This window comes from Lates calcarifer, linkage group LG7_1, assembly GCF_001640805.2.
Source record: "Lates calcarifer isolate ASB-BC8 linkage group LG7_1, TLL_Latcal_v3, whole genome shotgun sequence".
Taxonomy (NCBI): Eukaryota; Metazoa; Chordata; class Actinopteri; family Centropomidae; genus Lates; species Lates calcarifer.
The window spans coordinates 4,124,735-4,145,138 of record NC_066839.1 but is presented as its reverse complement, the minus strand read 5'-3'; positions in this window follow the sequence as shown (position 1 = coordinate 4,145,138).

Genomic DNA, 20,404 nt, shown 5'->3' with positions numbered 1-20,404 from the left:
AAACGCTGCACTTTCATCACTTCACAGAAAGTTGGTGAATCACTGAGGAGTGCCAGCTTTATGCTTTAAGAGCGTAAATAACATCTCAAAAAGCATAAGCCCACACCAAGACTAGATAATGCTTGTTTTGCATAAACCCCCTCTTTAAGAGATAACACACTTGTTTATCTGCCTTCACAGAAAAATATGTTTTTCACTGTCTCTATCAAATCATAATGTTTCTAAGGACCTTTAGTATTCTCAGCATGAATCCACAGGCTGGAGATATACAATTTGTCTGTTAAACATTCTGTGTATTTTTCCATCTCTGCCACTTTAACTGTCAGAGGTACAACACCAAGATTTGATACATCAAGACTTGACCAGATTTGATGGGTAGAAATTACACATTTAAAAGTAAAATAAGGATCTGATGTGATTAGAAGGCAAGAGATTAAAGTGTTTACACACTGTAAGATCATCTGTGCAACCTGAAGAAATCTTTGACCGACTTAGTCTTAATCTTACGTAATCTTAAAAAGTATATAATAATTTGGGTCACGATTTTGTGATTTGAGTACTGAAGGGGCCTGTTTAGGATGAGTACTTGGGTTTAGCATTATGGTAAAAGTTAGGAGGCAGGTTCGGGAGTGAAATTTGAGTTTGGGCTAAGGAGTGAATGGAGTAGGTAAGACGTCAAGAGAGACTTCAAAGGAAGTCATTTATCTATTGATTTTAATGCACAGCACTGACATTTATCAGCTGTTTAACCACGCTGTTTCAACGTCAAGATCAAAACAATAGTGATGATGGACTTTTGTCAGCCTCATCATAATCTGGATGTGTTGTTTTTATTTTTCCTACAACCTGACTACCTGGAGTGCTGGCAGCTGTAGATTAATATCATTTCTTCAGCAAAGTCACACGAGCTCTCCTATAAAAAAAAAAGGCCTGACCCAATAAAAATTGAGATACAGAGTGTAATCAGCCATATACCCAGGGGGTGCATTACAACAAACGGTCATTAAAACACTTGACAGCTACAGGAACAAATTACCTCCTAAACTGCTGAATGGAACAAGTTTGCAACGTACTCTTAACACCGCCTGGTTTTATCAGTTTCTGGCTGATCAGGTTATTTTTTAAAGACAGTAAACAATTGTTTTGCAGGACTTATAAAACAGGGATGTGTTGTCATATGTAGAAGAGGGATAATTAGTAATATCAATGATGAGTTCCTTCATCAGCCACAGTTGCCAGCGGTTGTTTCCCAGCCACAGATCTTCTGTTTGAAGAGAGAACGCTGAAGGTTGAAGCAAATTTGTTTTCGTGGCCCAATCTTGAACCGAGCACCCGCTTGATCAAGTTGACATTTAGCTTGAGCATAGAGGTCACACCACTGCCTTTGTAGATTGGAATTAAATGAGTTTTAAGATGGTGTGTACTCAATTTCTCAATGGTAATCTGGTAGCATTATAGAGGCCTCAAAAGCGTTTAAGGTGGGCTGAGGTTCTGAATGTTTGCATCCAAAGACGAGGAGAGCTCCCTGATTAGCTTTCTGTAACTCCAGCCAGAGAACAGGAAGCCAACTGCTGAAATAATATGTTGTAGTTCATTTGATCACTAACCTAAAAAGGAAAAAGTAACTCTCAGATTCTCTTTCGTTTTGTCGCCTCACAGCCCTCATCAGTACTTTGTGCCAGTTCTCAAAGAGCCACATATTTTAGTCTATTTCAGTCTGTGACATCTTAAATTTTGCACAGTTTATCCATGTTAAAATCAGGATATAGGTAGTTGTCAGAAATCTGCCTGATTGTCTGTCACCTTGTGTAAATTCATCCAGATGCAAATATTAATATTTCAATATTTTGTATTAATAAAATACATTTAAAGAATTGTGCAGCCTTGGTGGACGTGTGCATGCTGACTGTTTTGTAGTATGTCATGCTGTTTTTATATTCTGAGTTGACATATCTGGAACATCTATCTCTTTTTAGCTCCCCTTTCATGTTGGCCTCACGCTACGATCACTAGAAGTCCCCTTGTTCCCACATGCTACTTGAAGTCTTGTTAGCTATGTGGCAGCGTGGCAGTCAAACATATCAAGCAGCTGTAGCCATTTTAAAGCCTTCATGCTCATGTTGTGATTGCTGGCAGTATTATCACAGCGAGCCATGTCACTCCAGCTTAGGAGGCTTGCAGGGAGCCCAGGTCGCTGCTGTAGCTGGAGAGCCTCATCCCTGACTCATTCCTCTGCCGAGTGCACGGCGAGGTTGTGTCATTCCAGCAGGCAAACACGCTGTGGAGGAGTGGCTTCTGCCAGGCTGCATCCAGGCATCACTGCTCCTGTTTGGATGATCACAGCTTATGCTCTATGCTCTCTCTCTCTCTCTGTCTCACAATAGAGTTGTTTTCTCATCACTGTGAGAGTATCAGCAAGGTTGCAGTCGCATCACCCTCAGTAACCTATGCTGTGAAAGAGCGGTTGATTTTAAACTACATAGCAAAGTAAAATGTCACAAATCTTAGCAGGTGCACAGGAGTCATGAACAGAAAAATATAGCTGTGTGAGGAGCTCTTTTTGGCACCTGTGGTTCTGGAAGTAAATTTCTCATTTATTTTTTCCTTAAACAGTGTTATGTGATTCACAGGTGAAGCACAGCTTGGGTCACCATGAAGCTCTCTCACTAGAATCATCAGTAGAGAAGGTTAATGTCACAAAATATCTGTTTTGTTTTTTGTTTTTTGATGAAAAGTTAAAAGTTGAAGTTTGTATACATAAAACCTTCAGGGTAAATTGTGACGAAGAAGAAGCATCTAATCATCGAGCTTAAAATTCAGTAACGTGCGCCGCTAACGGCAGGTGGGAGTGAAAGATAACAGTGCTGAGAAAACTGAAAACACAATCTGCTGCTTAAATCAAATCACTTCTACATTCTGGGTTAGTTGTGAGTGAATTCAGCAGCTAAAGCAACATGTTTTGTTAACAACTGGAAGAAAAAACTGATATGGGAATACAGAACCTGAGAGTGCATTATCTCCCACTTTGCATTTTTACTGCAGTTAAACAGCTGAACTCTCATTAGAATATAATCAATAGGTGTCATGGACTTATACTCTTTGCCATATACACTAGAATTAATGATTCAAAGGCTGTGACTGACCCCTCCAGCTCCTTTTATCATGAACATCTTTCAGCCTTTCCATTTTAATTGACATTTTGGCTTCAACTGCTAACTTCTTTCACTATTTCAAATGTTTCAAGTGCAAATTTCCAAAACTTGTTTTCTTTTCCTACATTATTACTCCCAGTACTCACTTTTGCCGATGATTTCATCATCGAACCTTTGTTTTGTGCGATTGTTTATGATGCTTTGACGTTCGTCCTGAGGCTGAAACGATGCACTGCATTTTGACAGCTGTCAAAAAGTTTGCATGATTTTGTATTCTGACTTGCATAAAATAAGATTTAGATACCAAAGAAATTATCTTTGCTAAAAGTGGGATTATGGAGCTTTTGACAGTGATTTCTAACAGCTATAGCATCACAAGTGGTAAAAAAAAAAAAAAAAAGCAAAGCAAAACTTTCTCAACAAATTATCACATTTGACTTTTTCAACCATTAAACACTTTCGTTCAAATCACTTTCCCTCTCAGTTAGATTGAGAATTTCCTGGCACCCAAGAACTCATTTACACCATGCCTATTATTCAACCAGTTGTTCTCTTGTTTTGCCAAAGCTAAACGAGTTAATTTGTCTACACAGGAAATTAAATGACTTTGTCTTCGGTAGCTACTCATTAGCAGTATTGTTCATTAAATTCCCCAACCTGTAACGTCTGATGTCATATCAGATTTTTCATGCCAGCACAAAACCAATACATTCATTTGTTACAGTGGGTGACTGTTTCCATCTACACTTGTGTTGACTGCCACATCATTTTGGACGACACATTTTCCCACATAAGAGAACAGAGCAGAGCAGCCAGGTCTTCAGGTCTGATGTGTTATATATTCAGGTGTTTGCATTATTGTACCTTACTTTACTATCAATAAAAAGGACAGGAAATCCAAAACTGTCACCACCTCACTTTGCAACCCAGGTGGATGCATATGAATAAAAGTCGAAGAGGAAAAAATGAATTTATCCTCTCTTGCAGAATGATGGATGATCCAAAACAAAATCTCATTTAATGGTAGATTAATAAACAACACATTTACAGAACTTGTTATTTTCAAGCTTGACAACCACAATTACAATTCTCCATTGTTATTCCCACCCATTGCCCTTGGAAACTGAAAAGCTTGACACATGGTGAAGACGGCGAAGCGAGCCAGTCTCTAAGAGAAAAAAGAACGAAGGTACCTGGAGTGTCAGCAGCTGTGCCACGCTCTACTGTGTTGAAAGCTTGATGAAAACAGTGCTGCTCTTGACTACCAATCTACCACCCTTGGGAAGGGGTGTAGATTTTGAATGAGCTTGATATCCAGTGAATGAGAAATAAATGCCTCTCTTAAGTACCTGTCAGCAATGCAAGCAGAGCAGCAGCTGTGTTACGCTTCACTCAAAGCTTTTTAAAGCATCTTTGGCTGAATACTGGGGGATGTAGAGGTTATTGAATAAGCTCATGAAAAAGTCAATGCTCACATAAATACATGACAGATTACATTTTCATCTGACATTTCAGACATTTAGCTGACACTCTAATCTACAGGAATTTAAAGAGGGTGAAGCAGTAGAATAACTTCAATTGCCCACAAATAAAACTAACGGGTGTAATCATGATTCATTCATTTTAAATATTTTAATGTCTGGACGAAATTAAAGATTAACTCTGAAAATAACAATGAGAAAAACAGCCATCATTAGAAATACAACATGCACTTACTGATAAAGACTTTAAATTCTTTCATTGTTAGCGAACAGATTAAGGCTTTTTCCTACATCGTGATAATTATTAAAGCTACACTAAAGCCTGGATCAGACACAGAACAAACAAAGTATGTAAGTAGCAGCCATGATTAGAGCTGCTTAGTATCTATACGTGCTAAGGAAAGATGCACCAGTGGTTCCTTTTGTATCTCCTTTAGCATAGGGTACAATAACTATACTCTATGAAAGGTCATTAAAAAATGCTGTCCCACAGTTCCTTGCAGTGGTAACATATTAATAGTTTCAACTGCAGACAATGAGTTTAAAAATAAAACACACACATACATGTTGTCACGTAATCATGAGGATTTTACTATTCCAAAGAAAACTGGCAACAAGCAACAAATCTGCCAGTAACCAATACAGCAGTGATGCTAACACACACAGCGACACATTCAGTCATTCAGTCGTTCTGTCGTTCTTCATGCTTCCAACCAGCTACAAAAATGTAATTTAAACATGAGCAGAGACAGAGAGAAGTGGGAGAAATGTCCATATGTTCAAAGTGTGGATATCCCTGTCAGATGTAGGACTGCTCTCAAACAGAGAGGTTCTTCTTATCAGAGTGCTGACACAGTACTCACTAAAAATACAGTATGCTTTGTGTGTGTGTGTTATCTCCTCTGTGCCAAGTTCCTGTTTTCTCTTGCTGTTATTGGCATTAAAATGGCACCATACCTGTCCTCCCCTCTCCATCCTCTTCCTCTCCTCTCATCTCCTCATCCTCTTTTCACTACAACTCCATTCCTCTGTCCTCTAATCTTCCCTCCTTCTCTCTCTCTCAGTATTTTACATACATCTCCTGACCCTCCTCCTCCTCCTCCTCCTCCTCATTAGTATTCATGACAGTGTGGTCTATCTATCCCAATGAAATGCTGTTGCATTTAGAAATGTTGCAGCTCTCTAGCCATCACATTCCCAGCTAATTTTGGATCATCATGATGAAAAATCACCAAGGTTTCCCTGGAGCCTCTGAGCCGGCGCCTGGAGCCTCCGTGTGTGCATGCATGTGTGTGTGTGTGTGTGTGTGTGTGTATTTGAGTGCATGTAGTTCTTCAGATTGTGTTATAAAACAGATAAACAAACACTCATCTTCAGCTTAAATCAATATGCACTCTATACATTCTGTATTAGTATCACTGTGTTCACTGACACAACTGCAAGATATATGAGTATCATTATAATACTCTTTTATCATTTATGTCAACTGATGTTTTGTTTTGTTTTGTTTTGTTTTGTTGTTGTTTTAAGCCAAAAATGAGATCGTCCATGTGTCGCCATTTATTGGTCCAACAAAACACTCCACTGTAAAAATATCTTGACAACAATCAGATGATCTCTCGTTCATCTTCTGATGTTTGATGTCCATTATCTGATAATAAACAACAAACTTTGTCATTTCCATTCAGTTTAAATCCGTGGCTAAAGCTTGTAAGTGGATAAACTTTGATTTTCAAGGTCCAGACTGACAATACTAAATCTCTTATTTAATTGTTTGTTGTGATCTAAAAGTAGTAAACGTTCCAACATGAAGTTGAACAGGATTCAGTCTGTATTCAACCCTGTCTTCTGGAAATAATGTTCACATACAATTACATTTTCTCATAGTGGTGGCAGTGTAATCACTGGCGATATTATGTTTTTTTAATGAGCAGAGATACAGACACTGTTTTTTTGCAGCCAGTACGACAAGTGGCCGCTGGATAAATTTAACATTAAGGCAGAGTGGCAGTGTCGCATCCACCTCTTCATACATCCATGATCTTTCTCCTGCCACCACCCTCAGGCTTAACTTTTTGCCCCACGTGTAGCTTCAGTTGTTGCCCCTTGCTGTGTCATCCATGACAAAAAGTAGCAGTTTTCTGCTCGTGCAGTGAACATTACAGTCTTACAGTGCTGTGTGTGCAGCTACAGACTGTCTGGTCTTGTTTCACAGACAAATAACACACCGATACATTTCACTCCATTCACTGAGAGAGATATCGCAGCCACTCACAGATCTATTGTGTATTGTCCGTGGTAAGCTTGCTTGCAGTCAATCTTCAGAGGTCAGTAGAAGTCAATGGGAAAAGAAGTAAACACACACGAACACACACACACACCTGCTCTTTGCGGTGACATCGCTGACTAAGCTGCTCGAGTCGTATTTACAGCTTGTTTATTGGCTTAACTGATGCTGACTCAGCATCTTGGAGCTAAAATGAAATAATTGTAACACGGTATGAACAAGCTTTAACAATAGACCTCAGTGTCCATATATTGTATTGAAGCTATAAAACCATATCCATAACAACTGCATAAGCCCTTGTGTCAGTCAAACTAGGAGTCAGATATGATTTTTATTATTATTATTTTACAATAACTGCACAAAAATGCAACAAAGGCAGGATTCAGATTTTTGTTTTCTATTATATTAATCATCTTTTTCCATACCAATAATCATGGTACAGTCTGATTGATTATTGATAATTCACAGATTGGATTATTCATCACCAAACAGTAAATGTTTTGAATCATCATCATCCAGTGTGACCTTCAATTCCCTGTCATGCTATTTCATCAGCTTTTCTATAAGCTCTTCCAATTTACCACCATTTTACACTTGATTTAACACAGATTACAAAAACATGAGGCAGACTGAGATCAATTTACCTTATTAAATATACATTTATATAGTGTAGTCAAACTTAAATCTGTATTTGCAATAAATTAATGTAAGGCATTTGCACAGAAGATGCAAATATCTTCCTATGCTTAGTTAAAAATTCCTTATCCTCATCATGTGGTCATTTTAATTCCTTGGAAACTTGTGAAAATGTTCTTTACAAAAACAACTCAGCCCTCAGAAAATAACAGTGTTCCCACTTCAGAGGAAGAAAGATTACAAAGGTGATACCCGGGATCTACTTTCTGATGTCAGAGCAGTTTGATGCATTATCCAAAATGTTGAACCAATTTTCACAATCCAGTTGATCCTGTACAACAACCAGCACAGTAGATACATGTCGCCTGAGGGAAACATCACCTTTTTAAAATATACTCACGTCTTTCCTGCAGCTAATCTTCATTCATGTATACAGATTTCACCTCTTTTGAGCCTTTGATGGTTGCAAAGGAGGGAGAAAATCTAATGTTACCAAAACCATTTGTGACAGAGGACATCTCCAGGTTTGCTGTGTAAACACCAGGGATTACACTTCAGGTTGTATTTTCTTTTTTTAAAGTCTGGAATCTGCAGTTTCCAATATAGGACCAGTTCTTAGGGTCTTTGTCATCAGTGACCTTTTGCATTCAGCCTGTAATAATTCCTGACAGCAGCAGTAAAGTAACCAGATGTAAAGCACAAAGGAAATGGAGGAGCTGCTCACAGCTGGGAAAAATGAAATAAGTTTTGGATGGTAGTATTGATTTGGGACATAGAGTTGTTTCCTGTTGTGATCCACATTGCTCCATGAAAGAACAACAGCGACCCTGGGTTCGACTGAACAGAGGAGTTATCTGGTGAAGATGTCCTGTGCATCAGGTGTAATTGGTGCTTTAATGCTAACATGACAGCCATCACTTGCAGCAGTCCAGTTAACTAAACTCTGCATGACCAGCCAAGTGTGCACAGCTTTGCTCCACATCAGTGTAGCTGTTGTCAGAAGATGATGGATGATCTGGTCCTTGAGGCTGAGTAGCTGGGGCTACAACTCTGTGCATGCACGAGGAGCTAGTCTATATGTTGGCCATATAAACAGGCATCACGACACGATGCCACTGCTTTTGAGAGCAGAGAAAATCGTGTTTAACTTTCTGAAACTTTACAGTGGTTTTGCCTGTGAAACTAAAACATACATTTAATTCTAACTTGATAAAAATTAAAGATGAAACATGAATCATGTTGTTTATCTTGTGTGCAAACCAAAGTAAACTTCTGTTCTAACTTTGCACTATAATTCATATATATTTAATGTTGTATAACCAAATCAGACATAGACATTCAGACAATGCAGAACGAATTCATGCTTTGATTTAAATACAGAACAGTGTAAGCCCACCGGCATCAAGCAGCTTTAACTAACGTCCAAATGGAGCCTGAAATACCAGCGAATACATGAATACATAAAAATACATGAAGACCATAGGACTCTGTGTCAATGGGGACCCTTTCAATTTGAATGCACACATATAAACATAATTGTAGAATGATGAGAAGCAGTGCACAGACAAATGATTTCTGACCATGTGTCTGTGTAGGCCTGCAGCCATTTGACTGGCTGAGTAATTCATGGGACCTGCAACATGCAGCATCGGCTGTTGAAGCAGAAGTCCTTGAGGGTAGAGCTGGGGATGAGTGTGCTCGGGGCTGGAGATGTGCTTTTTCAAGTTTACTTAAAATGAGTTCAGTTAAAAAAGCAACAGTATTGAGATGGTTTAAACTTGACAAATGGCTCTTCAGCTTTTTCTGGATTCAAGTGGATGTAGCAAAAAAAGAGCAGCACAGGGACGAACTCTTGCAGATCTTGTAGTGTCTTTAAGTGAACAGTCACCACTTGAAATCTGTAGTTATTTCTTTAACGAGTTCTGGATTTCGAACAAAATAGACACAAGCACCTTCTCATTTCAGTCAGTTGACAGCTGTTGGTGAACTTACATAATTAACATTAGTTATGTGAATTGGATTAAAACTCTCAGTCTTAGGTGTTCTTTTTAATGTTTTGGTCTGACTCATATGTAAACCTGAACCCTGCAGAACGGTCTTAAATGTGGATTTGCTGCATGTGATTATGGTATCTCAGTAACAGGCAGCACACCGTTCAGTTTATGTCCATTTTTTTTTTACATGAGAAAAGGATCTGAGGATGAGGATGAAGCATCGCGTTTAGAGTGAACCTCCCCAGAATCTACCAGCAAACATCACGTCTGTGTATTTAGATGTTGGTGTAGTCCTTACGCTTCAGTAGCACTGCTAACAACACTCTGTCTGCACATGACTTGTAAACTCCAGCTCAGGTCTCTCTCTCTCTGCCAGAGCTCAGCCTGCTAGCTGCTGTCAATCGAACATAAACACAGAAAGATAAAGAGGAGCATTTCTCATATTTCCCCAAATACTTCTTTTTCTATTAACAAACACGCTGACATTATTTTCGACTCTGGGAAGGGATGACTAACGTGTTTAACAATTCACAGAAGCTGAACTTTCAACATGAATCTCCTCTTCGGCACTTTTCGGTGGGCTTGGCAAAGATGCTAACACAAGAAGTGTTCCTCCCCTAAACCACCTCCCTGTCATTTGCAGCGTTGTCTTACAGTCGTGATGCGTGGGGCGGTAATGGGAAGTGATGCTGCATCGTTAGTTGTGAATGTGTGTGTCTGCTAATCGCCTAATAATTGGATGTGATGGCGGAGCGTAGGCCGTGATGATGAATTACCGGCAGCCGAGCTGTGAGCACAGCAGGTAGGTGGCAGATGCTGCAGGTGCTGAGTTGGTGAGTGTGTGGTTTCCTGCTGGTGTTGCATGCGTACATCTACACTTGCACACACACACACACACACACACACATACATATACACAAAGGCAGAGACACACTCATGTAACAGGCACATACTTTGCGTGGATAAAGAATTTGCATAGATGCCTCGACATGACAGTCACACACCTCTAGAAAGACTTGCATACCGAATTCAAACATAATGCAAGATGGACGGGGATCAAGCCGAGCCCTAGCACACACACACTCACATTCACACACACACATACAATAAGGAAGTCACATGGGAAAGCCAGTGAAACAGAGCTTATATAGAAGCAGCCCACCATGCTGAGGAGATCTGCTCGGGGCTAGCTGTGCAGACTGCTGAAGGAAGCTTGTCTAATCTACTCTCCATGTGAAGTGGCAGTCACACTGGTTCAGTCACTGTTTCAGAGCTCTGAAGGAGAAATGATTCTTGCCATTTTCCTTTGTTCTTTCATTGTCATTTTCATTCCATTGTCAGTGCCAATCCCCTCCCCCCACCCCCCGTACAGAGTTGTCATCCCACAGAGTCAAGCTCGATAAAACTGATGAGATCGGCACTTGACTTTACACAGAACTGGAAGGATTTATCGCACCTGAACCCTTCAGTGATAATCAGGGTTTATTCTTTAAATTCTTGGAAAAGACTTGCTGAGGAAGCAAAAAATTTCACCACAGAAAATTATAGTTCATTATATATACTGTAGAATATGCCTTAAAGGTATTCACTTAAATGTAAAAGTAAACCTAATTTATCATCTTAAATCACACACTGTGGCTGGAACAGGGCTCCAGAGCTTTTAATTGAAACACTATATTAACCTTGTTGGGCCAAATTAAATTCTGGTGTGACATTTCAAAGTGGAGAAGTGTTTCCTACACGGCAGTGAGAAAACTTTTTTGTGAGTGTTACCAAACAAAGCATTATCAATATTTCCTGAGGTTCACAGCAGAGAGGGAGTGTGGTGATTGGACCTAATTGAAGTGAAGCATCTTCATCAAGCACATGAAGATAGTCCTGAAAATGCTCTGCCTGAGGGTAGACTGGCACCACAAGGAGAGAGGGGATTTTCTTGATTGAACTTTTACCAAAGCCACACATATAATTTTTCAGATCTTCCACTAATCTTTGTTATTTAATTATTTTTCTTTCAACCTCTAAATGTTTGTCTCAGTGGGTATAAGAGGGTCCAAGCAGTCAAATGACAGGCAAGTGCTTTATTTTACCCAGAACATGCCAAAAATACGAAGGAATGAAAATCTGCACCTTTAATTACTAAATGAGCCCTTAAAAGAGATCAAAGCAGCACAACTCTACACAGAGAAAATTCACTAACAGAACAGGATGTTAACTCTACAAACTGGACTCACAAAGTGAGACAGGCAACAGTGACTGATCAGACCATTGGAAACAAAAAGGGGAGAAACAACATAGACAGAAACTAAAACTCAATACAAAGACAAGGTCCACTTACTGAGCTTCTGTATTTAAGCGGGCTATGTTTTTTTTTTTTACCTGAACCAGGAAGCACTGATGCAACAGATACGCTCAATCAAAGACAAAAGAAAAAATAATTAATTCAACTTATTCAAACTAACAGTGACCGAACAACGTGAAAGCAAACGTGCATGTTTCATTTAGAAACAGTGTGAAACAAATGATAATGATGTGGGAGAATGTTTGAAACCAAACCTGCCGTATACATTCATCTGTAGAGTGTGGTGTGACTGGATGAATATCACCATTTTCTTATTGCCCCTGTGTGGCTGTGGATACGGCCAAATTTTCACCCCTGAGCCCGGCTATCCAACATGGAGACATGTTTTTTTTGCCATGAGGTACTTTTCAGTGTCAGTCAGAAGAACATTTTACTCTTCAATCATCCAGTTCATTTCAAATCACCACGTTTAAGGAAATGAAATCAGTGACAATGAGTCATGACTTTGCTTAAAGGGGTCACAAACCAAAAACATCTTTGTCAGACGTCTGTACATCATACACACAATGTTAGATGCTGATCAGCAGCTTTTTTGCAAACATTTACCACAGCAATAATGTGCTTAATTACCCTTATCTGACATTTTAAAATTGCACTGATCTGCCTCAGGGCTCCAGTATAATAACTTGTTCCTGAGGATGTCTTGATCATTTTTTTCCTGTTGAAATAAAACACCCTGTCTGATGTCATTTTGCAGGTTGTGTTTCTTTCATGTTCAGTTTGTGTCATTTTAAGACATCACATTATTTTCACAAAATTTCAGGAGACTGGTCTTAAATGAAACGTACATTCGATTCACTCCACTGCAGAAACTGATTACTCTTCCTGTTAAGTGAAAGTGAATTCACATCTTGGGTTTTTCGCTGTGAATGAGTTCCACTGTTACAGATGTGCTTGCCTGCTGTCACAGCCTACAAATGTAAAAAGATTCAGAACTAGCCTGAGGACAAGATTTGGGATAGAGTATGTTTTACCAATGACAGGGAAAGTAGAGAGATGATGTCCCTAAAGCCCAGACAGGACTCGGTGTTCCACAACACTCTTGCTGGATTGTCAAGGACCTCTCAACTCCAACCTGCTATTCACGCTCAGCAGCTTTGGAGAGCTGCAGTTTTCACACCTCTTCCCTGGAGTGACACCTGCTCAGAACGTGCACTTCAGCAACAATCGTGACAAAAAATGTCAACATTTTTCATTCAGATATTTATTAGGCTGCTGGGAAAGTTAGGAAGTTATTGGTCAAATAACATGGCTGAAAGTTGTTACCTGTGTTTGCAGAAAGATTTGATAGACTGATTTTAATCTTCCCAAAATCTAACATTGGCTTCCACACCACATGAACCCAGATGTCAAGACCATGTGTTTGTATAGGCAGCATCTGCTCTCTGCAGGGAAATGACAATCAGATATGAAATAGGTAGAATTCAGACTGTGGAAAGAATACAGATATCTGCTCAAAAACGTAATGAGATCCCACCTAAACTGAAGGTGATATATGTTCTGTCTGTGGTTTGAGGGGAGATTCTTGCTGAGGCTTTCCACAGCTCAGCCTGGATTAATGGAATGACAGAGTTATATATGACCAGGTTTTGATGGATGTAGGTTTGAGTGAGATGATATGGATGCAGATATTAGTGGTTTGGTGCTGTTGAAATAAAATGTTTTTACATCCTTAAAGCTACACGAATACTTTATATGCTAACAACTCTTCAGAGAGTTTATAGTGTCTTTTAGCTCGTTCTTCTGGTTTTACAATCTGCAGCCTCATTGTTTCAGTTCACTCTGGTTTCCAAATGCTGTTTCCATTTGCCCGGCAAATCAGTCAGTTAACACTGTGTTGCGTTTAGCTGATACAGAGTCAGACAAGTGACATTGCTGGAGACAACAACAGAGCTACAAGAGTGGTGAGCATTGGAATTACATTCACCAGGCTGCCAGAAACAGGGCTTCAAATGGAAGAAATAGTTTCTCTGTGTCTGCTATAAATGCAAACGACAAATGAATGAATGAAGTGTGTTTAGCTTGTTGTGACGGCCCCAATAAGCATCCAAAACATTGGCCCCAAGCACTGGAGCCCTGTTTAAGTTTCATCATTTTTCTGCAGAATAATATTGATCTGGTGATATTTAACAATTACATTTACTTGCTGTCGTCAGGGATGCTCCTCATGTCAGAGATACATCAATTATTCAGCACTATAGGATTTTGAAAAATGGCCAATATCCACACAATAACAACAAAATGTCTCCAGCATCTATTGATCTAAATCTAAAAAAACAACACAAAGTATTATGGGCTGATGTTTCTGTTGGAAACATATCCTGACTTCTATCTATATTATATACAAAAATACATATGCATAATATGTGTTTTTCAATATTCAGTACCTCATAAGCAAATGAAAGCCCATTGTTCTGTGTTTTGTTGTTGGTGTTAAAAGACTTTCTTCCTTCCTTTCAGGAAAACAGAGCTCATTGTGTCTACAGTACATCTTAGTCTACTTATCTGGACAGAAGTCCCAACAGGTGCATTATGTGATCAGGATCAGGTAGGGTCAGCCAGTAGGATCAGGAAGACCTGGGTTAATAGCACTCATGGTTGTGACTGGGTTACCATGGCTCCAGCAATCACTATCAAATTCCAGTGATGTATCACAAGGCTGGAACAGAGAGGAGACATGTTTTCATCTGTTTTCCAATCTTAACTTTCCAACATTTAATTTTCTTATAACAGAGAAAGTAGAAAAGAATTTCAAAAAACATAGATCATAGAGAAGACATGATACCAGCCAAAGTATGCATAAATATATTAATAGTGGCCACTTGGTATTTTTGTTCCAGTAATGTTCCCACTTCTTTCAACATCTTGCAATCTATACTGTGGAAATTAACATATTTTTTCTTGCTCTTTTTCAAAATAATGTGATTTCTGTCAGGAGCGAGGGGAGGGATTGCAGGGGAGCTACGAGTCTCAACCCAATTAGTGACCTCGTTCACTGAGCACATCTCGTCTTTTTTCTCCCCTCCTCTCTTCATCACACTCTCTATTCACTACCACCCTTCATAGCCCTCCACCCTCTAAACCCTTCCTTTTCTTCTCCACTATACTCTATTCTCTCTCTTCTCTCCCCTCTCCTGTTTCTCTCTTTTTCCCTCTCCGCACAAATGAGTCCATTTTGCCCCAGGGATGAGACCACGGTGGTTAAATCAGATTGGGGCAAGGTTATATTTGGACTGTGGCAAGACAGAGAGAGAGAGAGAGAGAGAGAGAGAGAGAGAGGCATCAAACAGCTGGGCGATGACTGCATGGCCTATTTTACATCAGCAAATTGGCTGACAGTGTTTCCCAGGGTGCATTGTGCTGACAATATTAGTATTATTAGTTTAATAAAAATCTCAAACTCATTTGAAGCTGCCTTACTAATTACCATTAACACACATGGTCAGCAATACTGAACCATGATGATGATATAGAGGAAATTTTAACAATAAAGCCTCATCAATCAAAACAGACATGTAGAGAAGTGTTGCCTTCACAGGTCTGTTTTCCTACATCACATAAGAACTTAGGGACTATAAAATGTTTTCAGATGCTGTTATTTCACCATCTCTACTTTCTTCACTCCACATTTCAAGGAGACTTTCGGTGTCACCTGGAAACCACAGCATCGTCCCGCCAGCTGCCATGATTCATAGTTACATAACAACATGAGGCGTGTGGAGTCATTAACAAAATAAGCCCGGCTGCCAGGGGGACCACAGAAAAACTCAGACCACAGTTTTAAACTGGATCTTATACCGTTTCTCTGGACCAAGACCAGATTCGTCAGCAGCTTTCACCCCCTCAGCAAATGTTCCAAACTCTGCCTTAAGTCTGAAAAAAAAGATTCTCTGTGTATAAACCCTTTAAATGTTCAAATAATGTCATAGATTTTGTTTGTATCAACAGATTGTGTTGAAGGACATCCCATAAATCATTTATAGTGGGGAGGAAATTAATGCTAGTGGATACTGTGGGATGTAATTTGGTGAAAGAAAAAAAAAAGTTGAGATCCAAAAAATATAGAGAGATACTGTAGCTCTGCTTAATGCTCCAGTAATCATTTGTTAATATATGAATTCACAGTGATGTGAAACCACAGATAATTTGCAGTTCTACTTGTCTTTTTAGCCTCTTTTCGCTCATTGTTTTGGTTTGATAGAATATCTACCATATAAACAGCTCTCATCAGCAGCTTTTTTCACCCACCAAGTTCTGATGAAACCAGTTTACGCCACCAGCCCTGCACCAAACAACAAACAGATGAAGGAGAGAAACATTTAACAGCTAAATATCCACAGATTTTTGATCTATTATCAAAAGTTCAGCAGCAGAAATTAGTTTATTTAGACTTTTTGAGGTCACTTTAGCTTTGTTTCACTTTACTTTACTTTGGTTAAATTATTTTAAATCCAAGGACATATTATAGCATGGAATTACCTCTTCTTTAACCCAATAACTCAGCTGCCATCCTGCACCAGTCTTCAACAGTCATAGAGGGAGAACACAGGAGCCAAACAGGCTGATTTCTACACCAATGGCTGCTGTAATAGACAGAATATGCTGCTTAGTAAGAGTGACATCTTGTTGCTACAGCTCTGAAGACTTTGTGTGTTTATCTCCTTTGAACAGCCACATCCAAAGTAGCTTATGAATTTAAAACCAACCATACATTATGTATACAAGGCATTTCTCACTTTCTCTAAGTAGAGTTGCATTCACACCAACATGACTGATCGTTTTGATTTTTATTACCTGAGACTTCTGATGTCAGCAGATTTAGAGGAGTGTTTGCCTTCAGTGTTGACACACTGTCATGATAGTTTATGATGGGAAATGCTAAATATTGAAGACTACAAAAATGTCCCATGTCCCAGGAACAAATGCCACATGAAGACTAATGTGGACAGCTTTTCCCAGTAGGAAAGAAAAATGGGTGCAATATAAAATAAAAAAGGACAACTCTTCATTTCTGAAATAGCTCATAGGGAGTGCTGGATTTAAGATCTAATAATGTAAGAGTATACAAAGGGGATTTTTCCTCTGAGTGAGCTTTAAAAGAGGGTTTACCCTCAACTACCTCTCTACAAGTTAAACCAGCATCATGACAAAGGATTATTTGTTCGCCCTCACCTAGAAAACCACGACACCACTGGGAAAACTATGTTTCCTTTGATGCATACATTATTAACAGCTACTCAGAGTGCAAACAAATCCCCCTGAAAATGGCAACTTTGATGAAATGACAGAGAAGGGAACATCAGCTGTTGTCAAAACTGTTGCCACAAGAGACTCTTAGTTCAATATTGAGATGCCATACATTTCAACTGAGATTTAATTTTCTGCTTGAATCGCGGAGTGTGAAAGTAATCATACAGTCACACGTCATCATTTAGACAAGTTGTCATCCCAGGATTGGAATTTCAATATGGCAGCATGCATCCGTCATCCCCAGATTAGACTTTCCATCTCTGTGGTTTTCATCCGGCAGGTGATGTGTAGGTGAAGTACGTTATATAACCCATAAAGCTTTCAATCCTTACTGTTGTCTTTCTCTCTGTTCAGTGTTGTTTTGGTGTGGCAGGTTGGTGGACAATGATGTAAGGTATAGAGATGTAAATGTTCAGCAAAATGTTCTATAGCTGACAAGTAAGTTTACACATTCAAATCACACACAGAAGATGAGTTATTCATTTTGGAAACACAATCATCAGTATCTATACTGGCACAGAACAAGCAGGAGATTGATTTTTTTTCTTCTCTCTGATAAACTCTAGTATTATCTGTGCCTAATTCCAATCTCTATTTAAGTTTAAATTGCATGTTTCATCTGTATAACTGACTGGTTCCTCAAACTATTATTAATCACCGACAGAGACAATTGGAATGATTGCCATTCATCTCCCACATTCACACACACACAGACTAACAAAGATCATGGATCTCATCAGCGAGTGTATGTGTGCATTCATGCATGTGTGTGTGTGCTTATGCAGTGTGGGGTGGGGTTTTTGTCCATTTGTTAAGCCTATGAATAATAAGAAGCACCCTGCACAAAGTAATAGATGAGATTTTCAATGGTAGTCAACTGTGTATTGTGAGGAGGGTCGCTTGTTACACCTCTGCATAAGTGAGTCCCACAGTGTCTGTATAATTGTGAGTAAGCTACTCACTATGCAGTACATGCAAAGTACTGGTAATAAATAATACAAGAGGCAGCAGCTCTGCCGCAGCTATTTCCACATTATCAGCCTGTTAATTTGTAATTGGGCTGAACTCCCCCCCCCCACTGTTTCACAAGTCACCAGATCCCAGAACTGAAGGCTGAAAGACACATGACACGGCCAGAGGCTAAGCTGATGAGGAATGTCACGGCTGGGCAACGGTGGAGGAAGTACTCACATCCTTTACTTTGGTAAAAGCAGCCACACAACAATCAGAAAATACTCATGACAGATATAAAGTTCAAAAGTTTATTTAAGTAAAAGTATACAAGTGTTATAAAAGTAGAAGTACTCCCTGCTGGTCCTGTGACTGATAGTATTGTAAATGACAGGATTAGATGCTGGTACTGATGTGTCGGTGTGTAAGCAGCATTTCACTGCTGGTTTAACCTACTTTACACACAGCTGGGTTTAGTCCAGTGGTTCCCAATCTAGGGCTCTGTCCCCCTCTAAAGTGTCACAAGATAAATCTGGGGGGTGGTGAGGTGATAAGTGGGAGAGGAAAGAAAACCCACCCCACTGTAAATTTGGGATCGTTTTCTAATATGTGTTCTTTGTGAAATATTTGACAATTCAACCCCTTAAGCAATTATCCACCCATCCATCCATTATCTATATTGCTTATCCTTAAGGGTTGTGAGTGGGCTGGAGCCAACCCCAGCTGACACTGGGCGTAGAGGTGGGGTACACTGTGCACAGATCGCCAGTCCATTGCAGGGCTGACATACAGGGACAAACAACCACCTTAGAATCACCAAAGCTGGAGTCCAGGAGGCTTCACTCCCTCCTGACACTCAGCTGCATCTGAGACTGGAGAGACAAAGAGGAAGAAGAGGGCATCTCGTTTTTGTCTCATCGCCAAGTATATTTCACTGAGCTGTTACAGTGACGTGTAGAGTCTGGATGTTAAATGAATACTTGAACTCACTATGTTAGTTTACTTTTACTGTATTCAGCAGAAAAAGGTGGAGTCTCCAGTTCAGGCAGATGAAGGAGCCTTCCATCTGAGACAGCCAGGGTTGACTCAGACTGCACATGGGCCGAGGTCAAACCATGGCAGTCCACACCATCAGGTGGAGTCCAACACAATGGGTCTGTGGGAGAAAGTATCTGTATCCACCCGACAAAGCTGTTTACCTCAGTCAGCACAAAAACTTTCTCCAGAGCAGATCTGGCCTGCTTCAGGTAGGCACCGGCACAGAGACTGTTTATATATTGTTTTTATATTCCAGGTTTAGTTTGGTGTAAATCTTCATCTCAGAAATACTGCTGAGGGTGAAGAAAATAAGCTCCAGTCTGACTTTTGTCTTACGTCTCGCTGTGTTTAAGGTTTCCCCAGCCTGGAGCAGATTTGCTACATGAGCTCCTGACACTGAGTCATTTTGTTCAGGAGTTCAACAACCAGGAGAAGGTGTGGAGCTCTCACCCCTCATCAGGCGCAGCACCTTGTGTACACTCACACAGATGCTATCGCTCTTTGGTATCTCCATTAACAGATACAGGTCAGCTTGAAGTAACAAAAACTGACAAACATCCTTTCTTTTTTTCTTCACCTCTTTCCAAAAGGTGTACGCAGGTCGGAGTGCACTGCTTCTCCAACAACAAGGCAGAGAAAAAGTGTCCAGGCTGCTCTGTACATGCTCACATCGCCTCCCACATGTTGAGCACGTGGATCTGTAAAGACAGAGACGTTTTAATATTTTCTGTGGATATTATCTTTGGCTGCAGATCTTCCCGGTGCATGAAAATGTATTTGTCGGCTGTATTTTGATTTGAGTTGTCCTTTTATTCTGCAGATGTGCTGTGCAATCCATGAGCAATGAGGGTTACAGCAGCCTCTCCCTGGACCTGGAGCGTGGAGGCTCAGTGAGCCAGTGTCTGCAGGAGCGCCTGAAAGTAAATGCAGCTTATTTACTCAGACTTTTGTGGAATTTCAACCAGAACACGCTCCATCCTCCCTTCAAAGTTTGTGGATTTGTCAAAGCAATTCAGATATCACCAAGGAAAAAATTCAAACTACAACATGAGGCCTGTTCCTGAAGGAGGAGCCGGTCGGAGTATCAGTGCGAGTGTAGAGCTAAAGAGTCATCAATGCGGCGGCCGCTCTTGACCCTGCCAGAGTGAGTAATGTCACATCCATCACAAACCTGACCACAGTGCAGTCAGGTCAGACTAAGCAGTTTCCCTCCATCTGTCCTCCTCTTTCAATTTGTGATATAAATCTCTCTTCTG